At 41.6% G+C, this 26,519-nt stretch overlaps 1 pseudogene; it reads right to left on the bottom strand.

Annotated features, from left to right (window-relative positions):
- Nucleotides 1-9,673: 9,673 nt before the first annotated feature.
- On the bottom strand, nucleotides 9,674-11,894 carry LOC147447056 (purine permease 3 pseudogene; annotated as a pseudogene).
- Nucleotides 11,895-26,519: the final 14,625 nt, after the last annotated feature.

Here is a 26,519-nt window from a genome sequence, read left to right as displayed (position 1 = left end):
CCCTTGTCCTTGCACCAAGTGAAAAAGGGCAATTCCTCGCTTGAGGTGCATTGCATTGGAGCACGTGGAGAATGAAGGGCTTTGGCATCTTCGAAAAAGCGCTTGGAGAGATGAGAGCACCACTCACCCCTCGCTTAATTAACACTAGTTTGGTACCAAAACATGACACTTTAAGTGTCCTTTTTTAACAAATTTAAATTAAATGCTACTTGCATTAGACGGTTTATTTAAGAAAACCCTCTTGATATGCTTAAATATATTAGCTAGAGGGTCTTTTAAAAATATAACCTTGCATTTTAGAATCTATCATGATCAAGAACTATACTCATCAAGTTGACCCTCGTAAGACTGCGAGCGATGCTTTGAAGAAATCGCCTTTATAAGCTTAAGAAAAAATGAAGCGACCTTGTAGAAAATTTTAGGTGACTCTTCCACAATTTTTCTATAGATAATTGAAAGTGTCATGTGCAAAAAATTGACTTTGGAGTATATAAAATAATGGAAAATTCCATGTGTTTGATATGGTTATTTCAAACATATCGTTGTATACAAAGAAAAATATGTTTCTGATGTATTTGTGAGTTTTAAAAAGTGATACATTGCTTGCCCTTTCCATTGAGCACTCAAGGTGACAAGTAGAAGGGCTTTGGTATGCAACAATTAATGGATCATTTTAAATATTCAAAACTGCATAAGAGAAAACTTTCATATTTTCATTCTTGAGACATAAGCATTTAAAACCTCAAATAATATCAAACTTTCCATGTAGATCAACTAAATGTATCAATGCACGTGGTACATACACAATTGGGGTGCCTAAAACCTTGGTTTCAATGTTATTATGGAGAAATCAAGATTTTCAAGATTTTTTGCATGATAAAAAATTCAAGATAGAGTTCAAGCAACGAGATTTAATTGAGTTAGGGAGCCCGAAAAATACATAGTTTCTTGGTTTAAACATAAAAAGTCATTTGTAGTTGTCAAATTGCACTAGAATAATATCAATTTCACGAGGGGACCTTTGGAAGACCAAAATTATGCTCTTATTCATCACGTGCTCAAGTATGAAATTATGTCTATAACTACATATGACTTGAAAACTTACCTTTGAAGTGCATTCCATTGTTTTGTAACACTAAGTGCTAACACTTGGCTTTTATAAACATAAAAAAGGACATCTCAACAAAAAGATATAATAATTCTATGATTTTTTTGGCAAAATAGCTTGAAATTTTACTAAAATTTATGTCTTAGAACTTACCAAAATTCTATCCATACGGATTGTATTTAGATATGGAGAAAAATCCAGTGTTTTCTTTCCCTCATAACAAATCTATGGTAGAAGCAAGGTGTAAAAAATTTCCTTCTAGCTTGACAAATAAATTACCAAAACTTGGTAGAAAAACAGGACACTTTAGTGTCTCAAGACGCTTAAGTGACCAATTATAGAACTAGTGTTAAGGAGGTTCCCCATTGACCTACTTTCGGTGGTGGTGCGTCAGCGCGTAAAGCCAAATGGCAGAGGCAAGAGCTATTGGATGAATTGGGTGCACCGCATGGTGATCCTCCCATTAGATCTACTTCGACAGCTCCTTTCCCTAGGCTCACAGGCAGAGGATGAGTTCATGTTCGATGTGTATGATGAGTTATTGGCTCATGAACGCGACGTGTGCGAGGAGGATTGCCAGCCATGCACTCAACAGACAGCGGCAACGGAGGACAGATTGATGGCAAGTGCCCGAACACCTCTTTACGATGGTGCACAATACTCGGTGCTCTAGGCATTGTTGGAAGTCCTCAACTTGCAAACAAAATTTGGTTGGAGCAATGCAAGTGTCGATGCACTCCTTGGGTAAGTTTGAAATATGACTTTTTACACATCTCTCTCCCTTTAAGGTGCCGCCTCCTTGTAATTGTATTAATTTACCTGTTTGTTGTAGTTTGATGGGCAAAATGTTTCCAAAAGATCACCACATGCCTCCAGATTGTCGATAAGCTAGATCGTATATCAGTGCATTTGGAATGGAGTATGAGCACATCCATGCGTGTGTCAACATTTTCATGCTATACCGCAATGAGCATGCACATGCTACCTCATGTCTCGTGTGTGGGGAAGCAAGATACAAGACCGGAGTGAGTGGGGCACACCTATCTTGCAAGGTATTGAGACATTTTCCTTTAATTTCTTGCATTCTACCGTGGTCTACCGTGGAGTTTGTTGTGTGGCACGCCAACCACTACTCAAATGATGGAATGATGCGTGTCCCTGCTGATTCACCTGCATGGAGGCACACCAAAACTCAATGGCTAGAGTTTGGGTTAGAGCCTTGATAGGTGAGGCTTGGGTTAGCAAGTGATGGTGTCAACCCCTTTGGCACTAAGTTTACTTCATGGAGCACTTGGCATGTGATGATCCTCAACTATAATCATGGGAGGCAATCAAGAAGGGCAATATACTTCTTTCCTTGCTTGTGCCAGGAAGTACAAAGTGTCAAATATTGACGTCTACCTTGAGCCCCTCATCGACAAGTTGGAGGAGTTATGGAGAGGCATTCCTATTGTAGATGTCTCACTTGCAAAGGAGGGGAGAGAATCCATTATGAAGGGAATTCTTATGTGGACTATGCATGACTATCCTGGGCTTGGAGAGATTTTTGGTATATCCTTTCTCCTCTCTCTCTCTCTAGCCCTTTATCTCTCTAATGATATGAGATGTATGCAGGGTTATCCACCTCGGGTCACAATGCATGTCCTACTTGCGGGTCATCATTAGTGACAGAGAGGCCCGAGGCCTTGCGCAAGGTAATCTATCCAAACAACCATCGTTTCTTACCCCAAGGTCATAGCAAGCACAAGGCTCCAGCAAATGGGAAGACACCTCTAAAGCTCACGATGGTAAATTGGGCAACCATTTGGGAAGAGCACTACAACAACAATCCGGCTCCATGTCCTCCACTAAAAGGTATGTCAAGGTACTCCATATTTTTAAGGCTTCCATTTGGGAAGGACTTAAAAATACAACACCTCTTGGATCCCATGCGCATATTCAAGAATGTAACCCAAATACTATGGGACCACATTATAGGCAAGAAGGACTCATTGGGTGCAAGGGAGGATTTGAGGCTTTTGAAACGTCTCCCCGCCTCTACTACTCCATGTTGTGCCCCCAATGGAAATATTGTGCTTCCTAAAGCACCATGGATGCTAGCAAAAGAAGAATTAGACAAAGTGAAGGGTACCATTGCTTCTATTCGCATACCAACAAGATACATGAGGTCGCTAAGGGAGCTTTAACAAAAGCGAAGAAGGGTGGAAGTGTTCAATTGTATGGGTTGAAGTCCCATCATTGACAAAAGATGCTTCATGTAATGTCTCTCTCCCTATTCTATCTATAGTTTGTGTGTATGAATTTCTCACTTTCCCTTCCCCTAATTTACATTGTAGTTTATTCTGCCGGTGATTGTGTATATGTCGAGACAAGAAAGTGAGGGATGCTATTTTCAAACTTGGAGATATAGTAAGGTACACCACAAGACTCCACTCAACTACACTTTTTTTTAATGTACACAATAATCTCAACTAGCAGTTAGTGTATCTTTGTGTGTTTTCTTGCAGATTTGTGAGCTCCAAGGAAATTGAAATAGATGCTATCCGTGCTGCTCAAACACTTGCAACAAAAACTGTGTACCATTGAGGATGCATTTCCTTGATTGGTCCTTCTTAGTCAAATCCACCTCTTGGTTCACGTGGTGGAGGAGATCGCTATATGTGGAGTAGTGCACGCACAATGGATGTTCTTCTTAGAGAGGTTTTTAAAGACTCTCAAAGATTTTGTGCGGCTACAATCTCAACCAGAGACATGTATGACCGAAGGGTGGATCGTGCAAGAGGCATTTGTTTACATCTCAGAGTATTTGGCAGAAGTTGATTCTTCAATGCCTCCCATGTGGTCAGACGAGGAAGATGCAAGGATGATTTCACACTTTCCAAGTGGAAAGGGAAAACTACTTAACATGGAGATGAATCTATTCCGAGTGGTCAATAAATTTTGTATTCTCAATGCAATTAGGTTATAACCAAGTGGGTGGACTTGTGGACAGTGGCAACGGCAAGGTGTTTGCAAGAGAGACAAGCATGGAAAAAAGCACATGGAGGAAGGAGGGTACCCCCCTAGTGCCTAGACACCGTGCATGTTTCCTAGATCTCATTAGTACGGAGTGGAGAGAGAATGACTGAAGAAAAAGCGTGCGGAGAAGACATCACCAAAAAAAAATGGGAGTATGCACGAGGCTGCGTATAACCAACTGGGTTGACTTGTGGACAATGGCAACGGCAAGGTGTTTGCAAGAGAGACAAGCATGGAAACAAGCACATGGAGGAAGGAGGGTACCCCCTAGTGCCTAGACACCGTGCATGTTTCCTAGATCTCATTAGTATGGAGTGGAGAGAGAATGACCGAAGCAAAAGCATGCGGAGAATGTTGAGCTATATATATATATAGCACAAGCTCCATATATAGCACCTGGGTCCCCTCTCTCTATATATATATATATAGCTCAACAGAGAAGACATCACCAAAAAAGAATGGGAGTATGCACGAGGCTGCGTACCAAAGGTAGAGTACTCATATACCTAAACCATATTGTAAATATTTTTCTTGATTTTATCTTTGTATTTGATAAAAGATATTTACCTATTTTGTAGTGACTTTCCTTTAACTCTATGTGGTCAAAGGGTCGTCACTTTCGTACGTGTCAGATTTGACAAGCGTAGAACCACCATGGATCCTGGCATCATGGGCAACTTTGACACATATGGTGATGAAGCCAGGTATTGTGGAACTATTGAAAGCATACTAAAGGCTAATTTTAGAACCTTTCATACCTTCATCTTTGAGTGCAAGTGGTTTGCAAATGCGTCTAGATGACATGAGAATGGCCTCTACATGGTGGACTCTGGTGGGCATCACACACGATGGCATGACAATTTAGTTTTATCGCGCAATTGTGAGCAGGTGAGTGACTACCTTTTTTTATTCTTATTTGCCTCTAACATTAATTATACCAATGTTACTCACTTTGAGCTTCTCTTATATAGGTCATCTATATCCCAGCAATCCACCAACCAAAACTTTGGTTTGTAATTCTCGTAACACCTCGGGGGAGAACCATTTTTTCCACTAATGAAGTGGAGACCATCCTTGACGCTCTTCCACCTCCTACTTTGGATGAGGTAGAGACAGAGAAGAGGGAGGTTGATGAATCAAGTCCTTTGGCAGCAAGTCTTAGCGAGGATGATTGTCATGATGATGAAGATGATGAGATGGAGGATGACGAATTCGAAGATGATGAAGCCACCGCATCCACAAACGACAAACCCATTTTTGTCTTTATTGTTTTAAGAGCCATGGGCTTAGAATTGGATGATGCTTCTTATAGGGATCTTTTGGAAGATGATTCATAAACAGTTTGCATACTTTAAGTTATATATATATGAAGATTTTTAGTCTTGTAATCCATTCATCTATCTCTCCTCCCTCTTTCTCTCTCTAATTTTGTGCACATGCTCAATTATGTTAATCAAGTGACAGTGATTAGTTTAGTTGTAACCAAGTGTAATCCTAAATTCTTGTTTCATGTTTTCATATCTTCTCTTTTTAAAATTTGAAAATTTCATATAATATTCTTTAATTTTTATTGACAGGAGGGAAACATTAAAATTTAGGAGGGGGGAATGTTTAAGCCAAAATTTGAAAGTTTAGGCACTAAATCTTCCCACGAAAATAAATGCGATAATAATAGCAACAATAACTGAGATAAACACTGCGGTAATAATCGTGGGAATATCTGCGGCAATAATTTAAATACAAACCCCCCTCCCCCCGCCCTCCTCTCTCTTCCCTCTCTAGATGAATTTGGACCTTCTCTATACAAAACACGATAAAAGACCATGGTAAACAATTAGAGATTTTCAGAGTGGAATGCCTTGGGTCAATGTTTCTCGACACAAACCATCATATCTCTCATGAGCAATTTGACTCAACTATTGCAACTCAAACGTTGAAATGCTACAAGCAATAAGTGTTGACAATGAATATTGTATTATAGTTAATTTGGATTATTGATTTCTAGTTTGTTTTTGGTTGGTGTAGAGTCAAAGCGATCTGACGTATGTAGCTGAGGACAAGGACGAGGAGGACAATGAAGAGGACTAGGATAGATAAATATTTTCATGTACTCCTCTTCTACAAGTGGAGATATGGTACAAAAAACTCTCATCTTGTATGTAAAACTCATTTGAAAGTTTTTCTTTATTTGTATTCTTTTCAAAGTATTGTTCTTTTTAACCCCAGCCCTCAATTTAAAAAGGTAAGGTATAAATTGTAATATTTAAGTTAATTATTCTTATTTTGTACACCTTTCAAAATACAATTGATATTTCATATGTTTTATACAGGTAAAAAATAAAGATGCTCAAAAATTGGGGGGCCCAAATAAGCTCTTCATTTTTGAAAAGCCGTATAGTAATTATATATATGCGATAATAGACGCATATATATTACCACAACTATTATCATGTATATTATTGATAAACCATTACCGTGTACATTCTTGCACTTATACCGTCTGTGTCAAATTTTCTCTTTCTAATTTTCTTTGTTAAACGACAACAATGCTAGAGGTTCTGGAGTTTTCCTCTTATAGCAGTTACCACCAAGTTATCAAGTCGAGCCATGAGAGCATTCCCCTTCAACATGGATGTCCTTCAGCTACTCCCAAAGTTTTTCTCTTTCCTTCATTGAGCAAGGTCCATATATGTTGATGATGGTGACATGTTGACGCCCACTTTATCTTAACTCTCAGATTTCTCCTAGAGAGATGATTAAATACCGATTCTACCTCTAGATCTCTATCCACAACCAAGAGGATGCCACTATTCCCATTGGCACCTTCTATTGAGAAGACAGAGGAAGGTAAGAATAGAGAGACTATACGCACAGAGTGCAACCACACAATGTGTACAGTAAGCACACAGGATGGTATATATATAGAGGGGACCTAAGGCTATATTTAGAGTGGCTTCATATATAAGCTCAACAGTCCCACTCAAACAAGGGTCCCTAAGTGTGGATGAAAAAATCCTTTCAAGCTCAAGAAAAATATCCACAGCCTGTTACATCGTTATATTATTATATTGTTTAACTTATAAAAATAGTTTATAGAGAGCTACATCACTCCTGTTACATACAATGATAGCCTCAGAGGCTCAATGAAATGATTTTATTAACTCTCAAAATGCTTCAAAGAATGCTTTGGATAATCTTTAGCTTCGATGAATGTACCCCAGCTTTTATTCCCCTCGGTAACCTTACGGTTTTCAGAGTGAGTATCCTAAAGAACCTTAAAGATATTCTAATAAAGGAAGGGGATTTTGGGAATATATAGCGGGGTTTCTTTGAGCTTCCCGATCGCACGTGCATGGGATTTGAAACCCTTGCATGATATGTTTGATACTTGGTGCCATACTTCTTCTTTCTCTCTTAACGTAGGGGACATAACAATCTTCTGAACTGTAGGGGATGATGGTATTTATGGGTAGTGGATGTGAAGCAATAACCAAGGTGGCCTGCCCACTGCTAAGATGGGCTTTGGCGGATTTCTCCATTTTCCTAAGGTGTATATATATACCCAACGATAGCCTCAAAGGCTCAATGAAATGATTCTATTAACTCTCCAAATCCTTCAATGAATGCTTTGGATAATCTTAGCTTCGATGAATGTAGCCTAGCTTTGATATCATGTTGAGAAGACATAGTAAGAGAAGAACATTTAGAGATGACATGTAGAAAGTGTAACCCCAAAATTTTTAAATACGCACAAAGGATGGTATATATATAGAGGGGAACCATAGCTATATTTAGAGTAGCTTCCATGATTGTTATTTAATGATGCATTTTTATGATTATTATTCCATGGAGTTTCTTACTGATATCGTGCTACATTTTCATGATTAGAAGTTATTCATACGGATCGTTCGTTATTGAGATGGCTATTATTCCATGGAGTTATTTCATGAGGCTATGATGTATTTTTATGATGATTATAAATTATTTGTACTAATCATTTTTTATTGAGATGATTATTATTCCATGGAGTTATTTCATGAGACCATGATATGTTTTCATGATGTTTTTCCATGATGCCCTGATACATATTTTCCATGATGATTATAAATCGTTTATATTGACTGAAGAGTAGCCTCACATATAAGCTCAACATCTTGTCTATAGAAGACCAACTTTGTCCCTCCCTAAAGCTTGTTGTCTTTTGCTGGCAGCATTCATGTGATGTTCTTGGATAGCCCACTAGTTAATATATACCCTTGTCTTTTCCGACTTCCTCCAAGAAAGGGAGCTCTTTTTTTAGGCTTTAAGCCCCTTCACATTCCAAGAATGGAGTATGAGCTCTTTCATTCGTAAGAGAGGGGTACAGACTCTTCATCTCTAGGAACTCTTCTTTTGTGCCATCTTTTCTGTTGCTCTTTTTCATTAGATCAATTTTATTCCCCTCGATAACCTTGACGTTTTTAGGGTGAGCATCCTAAAGAACCTCAAAGATATTCTCAAAAGGCAAGGGGGTCTTGGGAATATATAGCGGGGCTTCATTGAGCTTCCCCGCCGCCCGTGTATGGGAATTGAAAGGCTTGCATGATATGTTTGATACTTGGTGACATCCTTCTTCTTTCTTTCTAAACGTAGGGGATAGAACACTCTTTGAACCATAAGGGATGATGGTATTTTCTGGGCAGCGAACGTGAAACGATAACCAGGGGTGGCCTAACCATTGCTAACATGGGCTTTGGCGATTTCTCCATATTCCCTAAGATGTATGTGCCTAGATCTATGCATGATTATAGATACCTTCTTCCCAATTAGAGCTCTTTCTGTTTGCGTGCGCTTCAATTTAAATGTCCCCTCAAACTCTATTGTATAGCTGCCTTCGACTAAGAATCTGCACATTGATAAGCTTGCCAGCTTCAATTAAGAGGCGGGCTTGCACCAAATATTGAACCTTGCCTCAACTTGGGTGAATGCCCAATACTCCTACGAGTGATGGAGGTCCTCCATCTCAAGCCTTGCTTTCAGTTTCAACGACATAGAAAGTGGAATGGAAACTCTATTGGGGCTAACTTATACCTATGCCTATATATGTGTGTTGGTAAATATGATTGGGAGTGAGTGTGGGAGAGAAAATCTGATTGTGTGAGAGAGTAGATGAGAATATGTGTGCAAGCATATGAGGGAATCCAAGGAGTGACAATGTGGGGCGATGCTACGAGTGCGCCTAGGCCGTGCTACGAATCACGAGTTTGCAGGTGATTGTGCAACAAGAAGGGCGAGTGAGCACATGAGGGCAATGAAACAACTCGGTGTTCACAAATGCTTATCCTTATTGTATTGCGGACCTGTTGTTCTTGCATAGTAGTGAACATGTAACACTAAATTGTCGGCATAGATGCAAGTTAACACCCAGCTTAAATTTAATTTGAATCTAGAGGCCGCCGATAAATTACCACCCGTTTGAATAGTCAACCTAGTCCTTGGCATACGATAAGCAACATTATTCTAACTGCAAACATATATAGATTGTGGGCTAACTTAATTTGAAAACTATAACCAAAAAGAATGAGTTAAGCATGATTGAATTTATCTTTAGGCAAGGGTAACTAAAATAAAGGTACCCCTTCAGTATAGTAGGGTGATGGAAGGAAGTGAGCACAAGTGGACTTGTTGGCTTCGCGAATGTTCGAAGGCCAAGGGGAATTTTCTTGGCCATGACTTGATTTAGTGAGCTTGGAGGCAAAGTCTCCATAAAAACTGTACATGTTGCTGGCTAAGTTGAAAATAGGGGGTTATTGGGAGTCATGCATAGCAAAAAATCCTTCTGCCATTGTTCGGGGTTGTTAGTAGAGTCTAAAGCTGTTTTGGGGAGGAGTAATATTATATGTATTGAGTGGCAATAAGGGCCAAGGTCTGACATTAGGAATTTGGAGCCTATTAAGTGTGTAAGAGCATCCATGAAGTATGATGATAATGGGCTCGATGTAGGATAATGATCGTGTATAAGAGCCTAGAGGCCTCTAGCTATAAGTCGCAGTATATTATTATACAATATTGTCTTCAGCAGCTGGTTCCACAGCACTCTTCCCTTTGAAGTCAAGATAGCCACCGTAGATGTAGGACACAAAGCCCCAAATGGAAAGGAGCATGGCCACTGCCTTGAGGGCAGAGAAGCTATCATGGAAGAAGATGACGGCCAACATAGAGAGCAGCGGCAGCATGGCCGTGGCAAAAACGCAGGACAAGAGAGAAGACGCCAAGAAGATGATCCCTGCACCCCCCAAGAAAAACATCTGCCACCCTATCGCCGAGCCCACCAGCGTCACTATGTACAAGGATGGACCCAATGTGAAGGTTCTTGCCTCTTTTCCGAGTTTGGAAAATTCTCCATTGATCCCCATCCCCACTATAGAGAACATGGTCGCAAATATAGCTATGGCTATCTGAACTTCCACCACTACTGCAAAATTGGTCTTCCCTATCACCTTCTTGTATGTCAGCTCCAGCAATGGCAGCATCAAAGCATACAGGGCCGCCCCACCTAAGGTCACTACAAAACCCAGTACATATTGCTTCTCAGTGGTTCCCGCTGGTCTATCGGAGCCCGAGTGCAGACCCAACAGAACAGCTCCTACGGTGATGGCAAACACCGAATTGGCTATATAATGGGTTATCTTTTGACCCACAAGCGCATAAGCGAAAATGGCATTGAACGCAAGCTGGCTTGCACACAGAAGCGCGTTGGTGGAGACAGGGAGGTAGGAGAGGCCCCAGGAGAAGAGAAGATTATCAAATGCTGTCAAGAAGCCCAGAGCCAAGTAGATGGCAAAGAGCTTGAAGGTGAGGGGTGTGGGGCAGGCGGGCGAGTGTGGACTGAAGAAGTAGTAGGCTAAGAGGGGAGGGATAAGAACTGGCCAGCCAGCGCTTTGCATGCATGTGTAGAGCCAACGCTGCGAGCCTCCGTGCATGAAGTAAAGGCGGCCCAGGAGTGTAGCAGAGGAGGTGCCCACAAGCAAAATCATGCTGCATGATATCATTAGCAGCCAATATATCCCCCTCTTGCCAAAATACACCCTTCCTCCTGCAGACAAATTAGCAGGCTCCGTCGCACTGTTATCGACATGGGTCGCCGCCATTTTGGCGGCAGGGAGTTGGGTTGCGGAAAAATTGTGGTGGGTCGCCCCCGATTTAGCTCCTCCATTTGGGGTTGACAGCAAATTTTGGTGGGTTGTCGCTATTTTAGCGGCAGAATTATCTCTATGGTGGGTCGCCGCCATTTTTGCTGTGGCGTCATGGAAGTTGCAGATATGGGCTGTCGCTGATCCTCTGGGGGTGGACACTAAAATGGCGCCCATCTCGCTTGTGATTTCTTCGCAACTCTGAACGTTGATGATTTGGCTCCTTCCAGGGTCCTCAACAGAGACTAATTTGATGGTGTTGCCCCGCGTTAGCATCACAATGGAGCCCGGCTTGCCTTGCTGCAAATGATCCGCCATAGCCAAAAGCAGCTGGTAGGAAGCTGCAGCTAATTATTATGGCGCTGTAGTTTTGTATGCCTGCAGGATTGAGCAAAAACTAGCCAATTTTTGCTATGGAATATTGGGTTTGCAATTGATTGTTAGTGCAGGAAGTAAAGAAATTGTATGACTCGGTAATGTAGGAGGCAAGCACTTGCTTAATAATGCCTCTATTGTTTATGATTTAGCTTGCGCTCTTGAAATATAAAGGGAGAGATAAACACAGTGTGTAATCCAGACCAGGATTTCTTCTGATGTTTGGGGATCCAAAGATAGAATATTTATACAGAGTAAAGAGGAATAGGCGATGATGATGGCAACAATGGCAAAGCAAGCAAGGGCTCCTATTGTAAAGAAAGGCCTCCCTCTCTCTCATGTGAATTGATGATGATCATCGGCGCCCACCAGAAGATTTGGGTAAAGATTTTGAACACTTTTGCTGCTCCCGTCCACAGAAAGGGTCAAAGCATGGGCACAAATTGTATAGGTGATTTGGTTTGAAGTGGGGAGATTGCAAAGAGCTTACTGTGGGGGGGAAAAGGTGTCTTACAATAGCAAAGCACACAAGAAACATGAGAGCCTACTATGCACTAGGGTCATGACTTTCACAGAGGAGCTGTTGCTGTTGCTCACTTGAGATGGTTGACTCTCTGCGTGCGCCCGCGACTAGAGCTCCAAGGATGTCGGAGCATCTTGCACAAACATGGCTAGTCGATCTATTCTTTTTTTTTTTGCAGAGATTGCATTCATATTGCCATGGATGCAATATAGATGAATAAGGACAACAATAAGGTAGTTTAATTAAGCACAAAGCTTGTCTCCTCTCCTTGTCAGGATCACCCACACTAAGGATGTCCCATTGCCTAATTCTAATTATACCTTCTAAATCTTTTGGACTAAAATTTATTCATGTTCATGACAGGCATAATATAGCTTCCTGTAGCTAGATTTTTTGAACAGTTCTATATAATTAATGGCATATGGGTTAAAGCACATAACAGTATACTTAGCACCGCCCATGCGTTCAAATGAGCAATGGGTTAAAAGCGGGTTGATTTTCGATGGGCACCCTTACCCGTCAAAAGTTAACGATTTCATGGAAATTTTAGGTATCTTAGGTCTATTTTTTGAAGGGTAGCTTACATATTTTAAATGGGAAAAATACCAATAAAATGCCCATAATTAGAAAACAAACTTTGGCTCAACAGTATACTTGTAACATCATATGAGCAACGATCAATGGAGCATTAGAGTCCTAAAGTTTAATTATAAGTTGAAGGCAAGACCATAATGGACACAAAACCACCCTTTGAACAATTTTACAAGACAGGTAAAAGCGGCTTAGTATAGTATTGTGATGGATATGTGTAAATTGGGTGGCAGTGGCCACATCTACTAGCTGAAAATAGTACAAGAAGCAGTGTACTCTAATGAGCTGCCAGCACTTTGATATTAAAGATAATGAGGATCTACTTACCCCCTTCTCATTGGAGAGCCCGGAATGGGCTGTATACATTGCTTGGGACATCTTTTAGAAAGCTTTGTATCAGAAAATCCCTTGCCAAAAGGGACATAATCCAAGATGCTTTTTTTTTTTTTTTTTTGGTCTTTCCAACTCTTTTTGGTATGCCTTTCCAATTTTTGCCAATTTTTTCATGTCCAATAACCACTTGCTTTGCTTTCCTGTCTATTTTATTAATTTCTTAACCCTTTTGTGTCCTTATCCTACCTAGTCTCCATGTTACCCTCTTTAGCTAGACAATATGTTCCTTAAAGTGGCGCCTTCTCCTTACCAAGAAAGAAGATTGCATAATTTAGAATTTTCTACCCCTATTGGCATATGCTTTGCACTAGCGTTTTAGTTCAAAGATTTTATGGATGGCAAGAAGAGAAACATTCACTCAACAAATCTAGGAGCTTCCCTTCCACGCTAGCTAGTGTATGCATGCAAACAACCTAAAAGCTTCTTAGATCGATTGGACCACCCATAATATGCTATACTAAGTTGGGTGCCTAGCTATTTAGAAAGGTCATACATAATGCAATATAGCTAGGCTATAGCTATCTCCACAGTACCGTAAACATGACTCGCACATACTTAAGCTTAATAGGTAGGACCACTTATGTGCTACTTATATGAGTGATAGGATGGGCACTCCACAATATATGTAAAACTACTACTTCACCTTGGGGGGGGGGGGTCCCCATTCAGTGCTTCTTATATAACACGGGTTTGACGGGGTATTAAAAAAATCTCTCTTTTAACATGTTTGAATGAATTAAATGGCTCTTTATTTTTATTTATTTTTTGTCAAATAAAACCCATCTTATTGAACTCATGTTATACATTAACATGATTATATAGTGCACCTCTCGAGTACTTCACGAGCGTTCTCGAAAGGTATTATGAAAAAAATTCATTCGTGAATCTTTCAAGATTGTAACACACCCTTTTTCTATTTTCTCTCTAAACTTCCTTAAATGATATCCCTTTGTAGATAAAAATGTGATGATGTTTTGAAGTAAAATTGCCTTTTTGCTAAACCCGCGCAATAGGTACATATATTTTCAGTGATCTCCTGGAGGGTGACATCTAAATTAGAAAGGTCATACATAATTCAATATAGCTAGGCTATAGCTATCACTACATAGCATCTCTAGATTCTATCTATTTATTAATGTGACCATGTTCATCTACTGATCATTTTGGTAGCAATAGCTACCATAGCTAGTTGTGCCCCAGACAAGCTTTTTGGTGCCACTTTGACACGCATTTACCCAACATGTTCTTTAAAGTACAACTTCTCAAAGCAAAAGAGGATTGCATCACCTAATGTTTTGCCATATTTTTTGTGCTCTTGGCTATTAGACTATACATTTTTGGAATCAATCTTGACACAAAGAGAAGAAATATTCTTACAAGGGTCAGTAATATTCTTTCAAGGGTCACTAATATAGAGGCTCCTTTATTTAGACCAATACTACTATGTAAAGTGGCTATTTCTTTTATAGCACAATGTGATTACAAAATCTTTGGAATTTTAAAATTTTCGTACAATCAATATTCTCAAATCTCAAAGAGCATTACATGAACTTATGCATTAATAATGCACATAGTACTCTATGCAAGTGTACTCTCATCTATTAATTAAAGGATATATTGCAATGCCTAAGGTTTACTAGGTATGTCAACTTGTCTCAAAAAGTTCCTCTTTTGTGCTGTTGCATTATCGTTGTACTCCAAATGAACTAGATGCTTCGTTTTTTCTCTCCCATCAAGAATGAAATTAGAACGGAATATGTATAATTAGGTTATCAAGAGTTTCGGATAATATCAAGATCTTTAAGAGCTATCTATACAATTTCTTAATTCATAGATACCTTGTAATAATTTATGCAATTTAGTACAAAGCTTTCTGAAAAAAATTGATCCGTTCAAAATTTCTAGATGCTTCAAATTTTGAAAAAAATAAAACTTTTGAAAATCTCTAAATGGATATGCATATGGAGCTTAACATATTGAAGTATTGTAGAATCTCCAAATTTTTTAGTGTAAACGAGAACAAAAGATTCTTACTATTGTTCTTTAAAAAATAAGGTAGCTCTATACTTAGAATGTGCATGGAATTTACTACCTTTGTTCCATGAGAATCATTGAAACATGTGGTGCTTAAGGAGTACCATAGAGATGAGATAGGGCCTACTAAACCACACCTTCTATGGCAATTCAAAGAGTCAAGTATTGTGTACTAAAGACTACATAAAATAAAAAGAGTACATCCTTGACAAAATTCGTAATCCTATATATTGAATGTTGGAGTTTTTCCCCAATATAGTTTTGTTTTATAGGTGTACAATTCCATCGACAATTCCACCTCATTTTTGGGAGATTCAATCAGTGGATCATTTAGCCTCTAATACATACTCCGAATTAATTCATATGTGCATATCTATTTTCTAGAACTTAACTTCTAAACACCTCCACAATTGGATAAGACTTAGAGGCCCCGCCTACTCCAAGGGAAAGTGAGGCACGTGCGCGGCGGGGGGGGTGGTTTGTTGTGGGACTTGATAATCTCAAAAGAGCACAGGGAACCATGAGCTAAATTAGTTGCCAACCCTCCACCATTTACTAATTTTGTGCTCACTACTAAAAACAAGAAATGAGGCAATGAATATGTTGTGAGTGCTGACAGCCCCGAGAAAGCTTTGAAACCGTCTTTGTTTGGGGTTCACATTCTGACCAAGTAAGTTCCACATTGGGTTATTATGTTCAACCAAAGTAAAGATATGGATGGGTACGTGATGAAAATTGATTTTAGCCCAAGGTTAGGGTGACAAAGCTTGGAGACTTGTTGTGCTTTCTTAGTGGTGCTTTACTTTATGGGCCGGTGTACAAAAACCCAAGGTTTATGGGAGTGGGTATTTGTGGAGTTTTAGAATTGACATAGGATTATCCAATTATTAGAAATGTCGATTACAAGTTAGAGCAAATTGCCCACTTGAGCGCACGTACAAAAAAATCCTTTTGCTCTCTAAAAAGTAAGGCTCTTGTTCATACTGAGGTTATTATTTTTTATACCTAGGGCTTTCTAAATGGCTAGTGGACTAGGCTCACATAGGCCTTTACAAATATTATTATGAAAGAATTACAACTCATAATATAGATTTGCTACTTTGCAATCATTATTTATACATAGTGTTGGAATTAGGGTTGCAGAGAAACGTACATAGCTTGGAGAAGACGAAGGAAGCTCAAGGCACACAATAGAGAGTGTGTTACTTAGTATGCAATGGAAAGATAGATAGCCCTAGAGTGATGGACGTATATACAATGCTCGTGGGAAAAAACCTCCTAAAGAGGGAAAAAATGCCCGGCGGTCCTAGTGTGTTCACACACATCACTACCACATGTATATGGTAACAAATCCCCCCTGGAGTGATGTGGTGAACGAGAGCTGGCACATGAGTAAAGGGAAGTGCCATGCCCTGAGGACATGATCAGTCCACAAAGGGGAGTAAGCCCAAAGCTTTGCGGAAAGCTTCAAGCTGTACATTTGCCTCATTGGAAATTACATTCGTATTTCCACCACTGAAAAGAGGCAACAAAGTGTCATAAATGTCTTGTGAGCTTACATTACTGTCTCTAGTACATGACAGCAAGGGCTGAACAGAATCTTCCACAAACACTACATCCCGTGAAACCAGAATACGCTTTGTTTGCGGATGATATAACCTATAACCTTTTCTTTCTGCACTATAACCAACAAAAATACATTTGACAGCATTATCATCCAATTTTTTGCGCTGTGTTTGTGGCACCAAAGCATATGCCAAAACCAAAAAACACGCATGTGCTCAATAGAAGGCTTTCTATCATGCCATGCTTCATATGGAGTAATAGACTGCAAAGCTTTCGTAGGACACATGTTAAGTACATAAGTCGCACACATGATGGCCTCAAGCCAAAAAGAATGTGGCAAAGCTTGACTTTTGACCATACATCGTGCCATTTCTGTAAGTGACCTGTTTTTCCTCTCAGCAACACCATTTTGCTGAGGTGTATAAGGCACTATACATTGGTGTTTTATCCCACGACTAGCCAAAAATGCATTAAATTCATGAGACATATACTCCCCCCCTCGATCGGAACTTAGAGTGCCCATAGTACATTTTGAGACATTTTCAGCCATAGCCAGAAATTGTTTGAAGCACATAAAAACTTCGGACTTCGCTTTAAGCAGAAATACCATGCATGCTTGGAGTAATCATCAATGAAACCCACGAAGTAAAGGTAATGCCCAAGGACGGAGTTTGCATGGGCTCACAAACATCACTATGCACAAGCTGCAACCTGCATGTGGCCCGAATTGAACCATCCTTTGGAAACTTAGAACGCTGCATCTTACCCAAAATATAGCCTTCACAAACATGTTTGAGAGGTGCTTCAAGAAGCAACCATATCAAATTTCTGCAAACGTAGCAAACTGGCAAAATTCAGAGGACCAAAACGTTCATGCCAAAGTTTTGCATCTGAAATAGCCCTTTATTCTGCAACAGCATTTTCAAAATTTTGTCCACACTTTTCATAGAAAGTGAGCTTATACAGCCCATGGCACAAAAGGCCAGATGCAAAAATTTCATCACCAAAACTGAGATCATGGACTGTACATCTGTCATCCACAAATTTGACTACAAGTCCAAGTCTAGCAAGTGTGGATACAGACAAGAGATTCTTCTTGATCCTCGGTACATAAAGTGCATCAACAAGTGTGAAGGAACTGCCATTTGCAGCAATAAGCACAATCTTTCCAACTCCCTGAACCGGATAAGAGTCAATAATGGCACAAGTGACTGAATTCCCATTAAGGGACAGACGAGAGAGAGGTAAAAAATTCACGATGTGAGGTAATCTGCTTTGTAGCACCACTGTCAAAATACCACACATGTGAATCTACAGCAACTGACAAGCATGCATCATGGACAGCAGGATTGTAAGTGCACTCTACGCTAAAAGCCCATTCTGCATCAACATAAGCAACACAATCTCATTTCACAAAAGACTCAACAATGGCTGCATTTGTAGTGGAACCAGCATTTGCAGTGGAACCACCCTCTTTCTTCTTAGCCTCTTTGGCCTTCAACTTAGGACACGATTTGATCAAGTGATCATTATCTTTACAATAATGGCAACGCATCTTCTTTTTTACCTTATCACCAGAATTTCCAGACAAATTTCTTCCGGCAGAAGCATTAGGAACATAATTTTTGCCACTCGCAGCAAAACCATAAGAAGTGGCTGCATTGTTGTTACCACTCTTCTTTGAGAAGCAATAAAAGCCTATTCAACTGCACGCTACCTAGTTCTGTTTTTTCTCGAAAGTGACTCTTGCAACAACAATGTGCATAATGCATCTAACTTGACAACTTCAAGATTTCCTTGGGTCATCAGTCTCCAAGTACTAGTAAAAGTCTGGTAGGAATCTGGTAAAGTATCAAGAACAGTCTGCACAAGGGAACTGTCTGAAATGACTTCACCTGCAGAAATAAGTTGCTCATTGATATCCTTGACACCAGCAAGGAAAGTGTCCATATCATCTTCCTCATGCATAATCTTCGACTCCGTCTCTTTACGTAGCAAAGCAATTTTAGCCTCATTGCGGCTTTGCATAAAGACCAGACAATATATCTCAAGCTTGTTTTGTAGATTTTGCTGAACGAATGTGGGAACAATGGTGTGCTCCCACCTTCTGTTTCCGAGCCGCAAGGCCCGAGTGAAATCATGCACTGCCGCCCTGCTTCTCCATGATCCGCACCGTTATTCGACTCCTCCAGGCCCGAGATCCGAGGCCACCTTCACACGACCAATTCATCTGCCAACAACTTCGGGCCAAAACACCCAATTTCCCGACGACCGTATCTTCTCGCTCCGGACTCCGCTTGGCGTGCTGTCACTTCCTGCTAGCTCCATATGGTGTACACTCTGCTCTAAAACTTTTTCGAGGCTCAGAAGATGCCAGATGGCACATTCTCCAATGCGACCAAGTGGGCTCAGACCCGGCCCCCGAAAAAACTTCCACTGACCATATCTTGCAAACCATGGCTCCAATCCGCAATCCGAAAAGACGGGTAAGCTCCATGAATCGAGATCTACACATCTACATCTCAAGCTTCACTTGGACCACCTGTCTCCAGCTTCCCTGTCCGGCAAGAATCTGCAAACCATAAAGAACTTCGATCTTCAACAACTTGGGCTCCGTAGCTCGGTTTGATGAGCCGTCTGGACCATTTCCTTCATCACTTCAAGCTCTTCATTTCTGGACCTCAAAATTGCACTTTGCATCTCTTTCACCTGCTACCCCAATTAGCCCATGATGGAGCTTTCTGTGGCCTATAAGCCGCATCATGCATACACTTCCGTTGCTACCTACTATCCCATGAACTTCCTAGCTGCTCCAGTCCTTTGCCATGCTTCTGCTTGCCTGTACACACCTAATTATGCCACCTTCTAGAGTCGACACACTTTGGCTGCACCATCATTGCCCACCCCCCTGTTGAGCATTTATGCTCAACCACATAAAAGCTTTATTTCACTATAAACTGCAAAACCTGGCACACACTATGAGAAAACTAAAACCATATTTACATAGTTTTATTGCACCCTATTATCAAACCTTAAAGTGGGTTGCCCCACTCCCTGCATCACATAGCTTCCACCTGGATCAAACACCTGGCTCTGTTCACTTTCATCCATTTGCAACAATCTCCAATAGTGCCCTACCCAAGCACGTAGCCATCCATGCACACAAAAGGCCCACAGCACTTTAGCACCTCTTCGAACATCATCTTGCTTCATCACCCTATATGGCTTTGTAACCACATCATCTGTATGAACCAACACTTCTGACCCTCCCTCCCAGCCATGTAAAGGAGAGCTCCTCTCAAAGGAACCTCGTACCTGACGGATAACATACTGTACAGTTGCGCTTACAAGCATACCTTTCAACCATGGATTGCATACCTCTTTTGAAAGCTTGGACATATCTTGGGAACCTCCTCCATGTGCCATAGAACACATCTCTTGCACCGGATTCATGCTCTCTTGCACCTCCTCTTCGAACTCACTTATACTGTCATCAAGCCCTTCCTCATCGATTGGCCCTTCAAGGTCGCTCAACACTTCCTTCTGTCCAGCTTCAGTCTCCCGCTCTTCAACCACCTCTTCTACCGCTGCATCATGCTTCTCCATGGAAGAGAGAAACTCGTTCGCTACTGCATCCATCTCCAGTTCTGCCATAGACATGGCTGCTTTATCTCTCTTGGAAAAATGGTGCATCTGCTGGACCACCATGGCACATTCCACCGCTACTTTCATCAGCACAGCCATTAGCATGGCACCACATACCACCTTCACCTGCATTTCATCATCTGTAGGTCTAGACCGCACCTTTTGTCTTTCATGAAACATCTCGGCTTGCTCTGTTCCCTGCTCTTCTTGCACATGTGCTATCACCATATCATCAAACATACAAGAGCGCAGCTTTACCTTTACCATTTTGGGTTCATCAGATTCTGTCTCCTCGTCATGGGATGTGGACTTATCTGCTCTATCCTCCTCGCTTGTCTCCCAGAAAATCGAGCTTGTATCATCATCGGCATTGGCATCATATACCGACTCCGTATCAGCATCTGCATCCACTTGTTGCTCCACAAAATCTTGACCATCACCACAGCTTTGCTCACTTTCTTCATCAGCTTTTGAACCCTCGGTATCTGTGTCTCGATTGCATTTTGCTACCATTTCATGCAAACTTTCAACAAGACCATGCTTTACCTCTTCAACCCGTACTGGAACCTCCACATCTGCTACCGCTTTTGCATATTGGTTCCCCTCGACATGGAGCTTCTCCTCATTGACAAGCTCTTTCACTCTTGGCACATGCACATCACAAACTAGAAACCTCAAAGGAACATAACCAATAGTAGGTCTTACCTCCACAGGCCTTGCATTTCGCACAATTGGAACCACCTTTGGTTGGACCAAAGAGCACTTCGCCACCTCCGCAATAGGCATATAATCTGCTGGCTTTAGCATTCCCAACTCCAACTTCCGATTCACCTTTCTGCTCTTTATCTTTGCCAGATAGACCATGTCTTTATAGGTATCGGCACCATCTTCGACCTTTTCCCTAATCCTCGGATGCAAGCACTCTAACAGCTTTGACAGCTTCAAAGATTGATTGCTTTTGACCCCAGTAGCAATCTCTAACTGCTTCCAATAAGCTTCAAACTGCTCAATGAAAATAGAGAAATATTTACTTACATCCTGGTGTACCGCCTTCAGCTTTGCACCGGCTTTTTCTGCTGTGATCACCTCTCGAAACCGCTCCAGAAACTGACTCTGCAACTTTTGCCATGATTCTCTATCACTTCTCTCTAGGCCATCGAAGCACACCTTGGCTCGTCCTCGCATTAACAATGGCACCGTCTGTAATCTCTGCGCATCCGTCGACATACGCATCGACAACAACCATAACTCGAAATCTGCTAACCAATCCTCGAGATCTTCGACGCCCGTAAATATGGGGCCAAAACCTGGGTCCACCATCTCTGTCAGCTTCAAACTCGACCATCAAACATCTCGACCCTTCGCCAACCACTTTGTTGGCAAAAAAACACCACTTTCAACTGCAAATTGGAGCATCAGACAGCTCCTCAGTGGGGGCACCAGAAGATGGAGACGGGGAAAGGGGAACACACCCAGCACACAACACAATGCCTCACTATAGCCCAGGGTATACACAGCGCCCCAATCCACTAGAGTTCACCTTCAAAACTCAAAACTACCCGCAAACAAACCATCGCTTTCACACAACCACACGCACATACGCCTTGCAATGCATTAGTGTTAACCCTCACGGCTCACGGACACCCCATCACCTACGATGGACGTGTATTATGTATTTGGTAGAGTCAGGTACCGGGCTTGTCGGACCAATAGGAAAAGGGTAAGAGTGATCGCCGATGAGAGGCGCACTCTAACTGGGACATTCAAGGGATTAGTTGGCTAAGCATGGGCGCCCAAGTGTGAATGGGGTGAGCTCATATAAAAGCCAACTAAACCTAAAATTCACTCATTCTCTCATTTGTGCAATAGAAGAGTGCTCTTGCTCCATCTCCATCTCCATCTTCTTCTCCTTCACCTCCTTGTGTGTGTGTGTATGTGTGAGAGAGAGAGAGAGGGAGAGTGTGTGTGCGATCGAGCATTACGAAGGCACGACGGCGGCGAAGCGATTGAGCGCGACACGACTGCAGCTTTTTCTTCATCGCGGCGAGGAATCCACCACGAAGGCGAGTGTAGAGCGGTGAGTGACACACCCTTTTCTCCCTTTTCCCATTGCACAAGCCTACCCTTTTGACCAAGATGACTATAGGCGTCCAGTAACCTTCTTAGTAAACATGGGCACCTATGATGAAGAAGAAAATTTACACGACTACACCGATGGCACATATGGTCTCATGGATGATGACTTTGTTTATCTCGACGGCGAGGATAGGGGTTTAGCCTTAGGGTTTCCCCCCAACCTCTACAATATCCTATTCCCTTGACTCTCTAGGGGGAGTGCAAATAATTAGGTTAGGGTTCCTTATTTTTTTGTTGTGTTCAATAAGTGTTGGTACCTTTTTCCACTAATGTGCCTCCTGGAGGTATTCCTTTTGTTTCCTAGTGTGTATAGGAGCGTGTTGCTATTGGTAGGATTTGGACCTTCATGGAATCTTTATCTCGACTCACTCTTCAAATCAAGCGCGACCATCGACACAAACAGGTGTTTCTTGTCCATTAGCATTGCACCTTATCTTTTTTGCATCTATCATTGTCAGGTTTAATTGTGATTGCTAGCCTAATATTCACCGCATTTGCTTAGTATCAAACATTTAATTCAATGTAATTTTTTGTCATAATCACTTGTATAGGTTTAAAAATCAAGCAGTCCGACAAACTAGTTTGACCAAGCTAGATGTTAGAAATCTTCTCTTAATACCATGGGGAATGCCTTCCTAATAATTAATGGTTACTTAGGTTCTTAATCCGATTTAGGCAGCATTGTGTGAAATGTACTAGGGCTTTCTAGTGGGCTTGACCCTATTGACCTTTAGCTTAAGTATTATAAAGGGAGTTTACTAGTGTGATGAGCCTGGGGAGGTGTATCAGTGTTATATGACCCCCCAAAGTTACAAAATTAAAATGCTGAAAATGAACAAACAAAAAATCAAAGTGCCACACTGTAAAATCTTAAGCTCGAAGAGAAATCTCAGCTTGATTTGGTACTTCACTCACATGTATTGCCTATGGTACTAGAGCCCTAGAGGTTCCCAGTATGGGCGCTTTTACTTGAAAAGCAAAAAACCCAAGGCATACAAAATAAGCACACACATCAAAATTGAATCACTGTGAAAAGACTTTGGGGGGTCAAAGAAAAAGTAATCAGTCAGGCAATGATTTCATGAGAAATTCCTTTTATGGTAGCTTAACTACAAGGTCTTCTAGATATAGCCTCTAGTCAGCCCTCGAACATGAATACTTGGCTCTCGCGATTAAACAACTTAATTGACCACAGAAAATTAAGAAGCTTACCCATGGTATTAATATTCGATCTCTAGTGCCTTTTGACCGTCAAATTAGCGACCCCAGACTTGTTTAATTTTTTACCTTTACATCTGTTTATGCATTTGATTACATTGCAATTTAATGTTCATTGCTGACAAATTGTTTGAAATTCTTTTACCAATCAATTTGTCTAGCTAAAACTGCATATGCTTTTTAATCACTTATGAGCATGCAATTACTGTGCCAATGTTGTTTGATTTTGCAGTGACTGAAGAAGGCTAAGGACATTCATCTCAAATTCTCTTCCACCTCGACGAACGAGCTTCAACTCAAATAGCTTCCGAGGATGGAATCTACATCAGGAAGGGGGGCATGTTAACCATCACGGCTCACGGACACCCCATCACCTACGACGGACGTGTATTATTTATTTGGTAGAGTCAGGTACCGGGCTTGTCGGACCAATAGGAAAAGGGTAAGAGTGATCGCCGATGAGAGGCGCACTCTAACTGGGACATTCAAGGGATTAGTTGGCTAAGCATGGGCGCCCAAGTGTTAATGGGGTGAGCTCATATAAAAGCCAACTAAACCTAAAATTCACTCATTCTCTCATTTGTGCAATAGAAGAGTGCTCTTGCTCCATCTCCATCTCCATCTTCTTCTTCTTCACCTCCTTCTGTGTGTGTGTATGTGAGAGAGAGAGAGAGAGAGAGGGAGAGTGTGTGTGCGATCGAGCATTACGAAGGCACGACGGCGGCGAAGCGGTGAGCGCGGCACGACTGCAGCTTCTTCTTCATCGCGGCGAGGAATCCACCACGAAGGCGAGCGTAGAGCGTTGAGTGACACACCCTTTGCTCTCTTGAGCTTGCTAGATTAGTCTTGTTGTGTGCTTGGAGCCATTTGTGGCTCGCACACGGTGTATTGGCAAGTCCCTTGCTTCGACAGTGCGGCAAGGAGCGCACAGTTTTGGCGCCGTTGCCGGGGAATTGCCCTGCACTAAGCCCAAGAGGCACTTTGTGCTTCTCCTATGAGTTGTTTGTAGTAGGAAAGAAGAGGAAGAGGAAGAGGAATGAGTTGTTTTTCTGTAAGTTGTTAATTTCTGTGTTGTCTGCAAGCTCTGTGATTTCTGCATAATGTTGTGTTTTATGTTTGCACACAGTCTTTGCACAATTAGTAGTCGTTAGCTTGTTTGCAGTGAATGAATAAGTAGGAAGGCAGTTAGCAATTTCTGTTTGCACACAATCTGTACACAGTTTTCTGTCAAGGTTTGGCTGCACACAGTCTTTGCAGAGTAAGGTAGTGAGAGAGGAAGTAGGTGGACAGTTAGCTCACTGTCAGTAAGCAGTTAACAGATTAGTCAGTGGTTAGCAGCACTGTCAGTAAGTAGATAAGGTAGTGAGCTGTCTGTGAGCTGTTGACTGGGAGGTTAGGTAGGTGACAGTGTGTGTGGCCAAGAAAGGGTCACCTAAACCGCGCGCGGTCATCGCCAAAAAAAAATTAATTAAAAAAAAAAAAAATCAAAAATATTTAAGCGTGAGTGACAGGGGGGCTACAATAAAATTCTGATCGGGACCGGGATCATTTTCCCAAGCCCAAGCCCAGGCCCAGGCCCCAGTCCTTAGTCTTATGATGTATACTAGATTCACTCTTATATATATACCCTACCCCCTCAAGAGGGAATGAGAGCATGTGGGGCAAGTCCTCCACTCTCCTCCCTTCTCTTCCCACTTGCACCCTTAGACTTTCTAATTTGGGCCTAGTTCCCTACTAGAAATTGACGGTTTTAGGGATTCCGAGGGTATAAAGTGACCAAACGGATGGCTGTAAAGCACGGCATGTCCCTCTGACCGAGACGCTCGTTTTGAGCTATCATACGTTCTATTCTATAGCTGGGTCAGAAAAAAAGAACCAAAGAATCAAAAAATAAATAAATAAGAAAAGACTTGGGTTGCAAAACACCCAAAATTACAAGGTGAGCAGCCTTCACGGGCCCTCACTGACACTTCTAGGGGATCCAAGTCATATGAACCTACGCTCTGGACGAGTGTTAGAGCACGAGCATATTGGTAGTGCCTCCATTTACGCGGGCACCCATTATTCCTCCACCCTAGGTTCTGGACCTTTGGCCGGGACTCAAGGTAGCGCGACCCAAGATCCTCATATCGCGTCTAGTGATTCTTCCTCTGACTACGAAGTCATGGAGGGGTATCCTACACCAAACCCTGATAGTTTAAGTCAAGACATGCATGCCATGGGCCCACGGCCCGGGTCCAGCGTGTTTAGCCGCTTAAAAGAGACCCTTAGTAGAGCTACTCGCTCCGAACATGCGGTTAATGAAATAAATGAAGGGAGTGGGGAAGTAAATTCGTCATTCATGCCTAAAATGGACCCTATGCTTCTTGAGAGTGTGCATGTGAATGTTCCATCCACTGCACCTCCTGATCCTTTAGGACTATCTCCCTCTGAGGTTTTACTACCCGATGGTAGGAGTCTTGCCGAAGTACAAGAGATCGAACGCTATATGCAAGCAACAAGGGAGAGGGAAATTGAGAACCTGCGAAGGCTAGAACAAAGTCGAGCCCTGAAAGCAAAGGCTCCTATGACAACAATCATGCCAGCCGAGCAACCGAGTGCTCCCAAGGTAGAAGTCACGGAGGGGCAAGCTATGGGGAGCAATAATGCTTCCACTTCAAGGGAAACCTCCAGCACGCCAGGCCTAGATGGGATATTCCTAAACAAAAATTGGGAGTATGACCTACAAGCAGAAGCTTTA

This window comes from Adiantum capillus-veneris, chromosome 11, assembly GCF_014529385.1.
Source record: "Adiantum capillus-veneris isolate H3 chromosome 11, ASM1452938v2, whole genome shotgun sequence".
NCBI classification, from domain to species: Eukaryota; Viridiplantae; Streptophyta; class Polypodiopsida; order Polypodiales; family Pteridaceae; genus Adiantum; species Adiantum capillus-veneris.
This window is presented reverse-complemented; position numbering and strand designations above follow the sequence as displayed.